Here is a 2,618-nt window from a genome sequence, read left to right as displayed (position 1 = left end):
TGTGGTGCAGAGGTGTCCAGCGTGAAAGATTCATCAGCTTCTTTTGTTTCTTTGTTCACTCCTTCAAATTTTGTTTCACTTTCTTTTTGTACAAGATTTTGTAGGATATGATGAACCCTCATTTTAGGAGCCTCGATTTTTCAATGAAATAAAATAGAATATCAGTCATATTCAAGCGGAGATTTATTTCATGTGAATGTGGATAATCATTACAAAATAAATATAATGTGTTAAGATAGAGCATGATATATATTATGTATTATGAGTTCTTTATTGTATAATGATATAGCTTTCAGTAGAATATCTGTTTGTAACTGAATTATGTCAATGTAGATGTTTAGAAGATATATTTGTGATTAGTTTAATTACTTTTATGGATAACAATCAATGATATAAGTCAATTATTGATCGCTGAATCCCAAAGCGTATAATCATAGTCAATATATGATAGAATATTCGTATGAATAATAACTATAACAAGGGATTTTTTTCTCAACCGATGTAATCATGAAGCAGTATCTTTGGTTAGACTTTCAAGATCGTAAATGTTTATTGGGTGGGGTGATAAGCTGTATGGTTCAGTTGAACTCATTCAAAACTAAGGTGTGATTCCTTTTTCACGGTGAGACAAACCTCTGAACATTAGCATATTTTGAATCTAAAGAGCTGTCACCGGAAAACATCTCGCAGTGACTTTTTAGGAGTAAATGTAGAATTTTTACCCTACACAGAAAATAACAGAGGAAACAGACAGCTGAGCCCCGCGAAACAAAGTCATCGGGAAGAAAAATTGATGCTCATCAACAAATCAAATGGAAAGAAACGGAAGAGCACCTGGCGTGTCTTTCTTTGGCCATAATGCACAGAACGTGAATTATCATGTAAAAAGAAAACGTTCAGGTAAGACTTCATCAAGTAGAAAGTCTCTCTTTTTTCTCCATGGTGCAAGTAAATGATAACTTACATTCATAATAGATCCTTCAATGGACTGAACTCATCTAAAACTTAAGAAATGGGGAGATGGAGAGAGGGGAGATGGTAATTTCTTACTTTGAGTTGTTTATGTAAAAAGAACTATTTTACTGTGGAATCGTTTTTTCCGAATTTGAATTTTAAGTTGAAATGTTTAGTTCATGTAAAACTGTAATTTGGTGTTTTTCTGCCTTGTTTGCTTACTTTGTTGTGCTTGATACTTCGATATTGACCTAATCATCATATCTGTTTCATCTGTTTGTAAGTGTGTATACAAAATGTGTGTGTGGAGGCACGTACACGTCTCTTAAATGCATGTTTTATGTTTGTATTGTCAGCATGGACAATAATGACAAGCCACGTGTGAATTTCTCTTTGGGGATAGTAAAGTTCGCTTGACTAAACTTAACTTATCCATAACATTGATCACTATTCTTCTTTGATACATAATGATGATGATGATGATGATGATGATGATGATGATGGTGATGATGATGATGATGATGATGATGATGATGATGGTGATGATGGTGATGATGATGATGATGGTGATGATGGTGATGATGGTGATGATGATGATGATGGTGATGATGATGATGATGATGGTGATGATGATGATGATGATGATGGTGATGATGATGATGGTGATGATGATGATGATGATGATGATGATGGTGATGGTGATGATGATGATGGTGATGGTGATGATGATGATGATGATGGTGATGATGGTGATGATGATGATGATGATGATGATGATGATGGTGATGATGATGATGATGGTGATGATGATGATGATGATGATGATGATGGTGATGATGATGATGATGATGATGATGATGATGACCCTGTGGATCAACATGCCGCCAAAGAAGAATCCAGGTCCGCAGATGAAGACTTGCACAAACTGATTGTCTGCCCCTCCCCTCAGTCACTGCCATTTTCCTCCTCTTGACCCGAAGTGATGGTCGGGGTGCCAGTTAGATCAAACACTAACTAAACAGCGGTTCGCTGTGTGACAAGCACTTGACTGACCTACGTCAAAGAATGCACGGCAGTAAGAGGGTTTGTTGTTGGCCATTTTTTTTACATGGCCAAAATCCACTTTGGTAGTTGAATAAACATACACTTGAGTCAGGGAGAAAACAATCCCAATAACAACAACAAAAGCAAACACAAAATGTACTAATAACAAAAACAAGAAAAAGCAAACAAACTGAAATACCAATGATAAAAACAACAAAAAGCAAACAAACGAAGCACCAATAACAACAACAAAAACAAACAAAGCACCAATAACAACAACAACAAGCAAACAAAGCACCAATAACAACAACAAAAACAAACAAAGCACCAATAACAACAACAAAAAGCAAACAAACGAAGCACCAATAACAACAACAAAAAGAGAACAAAGCACCAATAACAACAACAAAAAACAAACAAAGCACCAATAACAACAACAAAAAGCAAACAAACGAAGCACCAATAACAACAACAAAAAGAGAAGAAAGCACCAATAACGACAACAAAAAACAAACATAGCACCAATAACTAACACCAAAACGAAAACAAAGAGAGCACCAATAACAACAACAAAAAGCAAACAAACATAACACCAATAACAACAACAAAAAGCAAACAAA

This window comes from Babylonia areolata, chromosome 15 (assembly GCF_041734735.1).
Source record: "Babylonia areolata isolate BAREFJ2019XMU chromosome 15, ASM4173473v1, whole genome shotgun sequence".
NCBI classification, from domain to species: domain Eukaryota; kingdom Metazoa; phylum Mollusca; class Gastropoda; order Neogastropoda; family Buccinidae; genus Babylonia; species Babylonia areolata.
Note: the sequence above shows the minus strand (reverse complement) of the source record.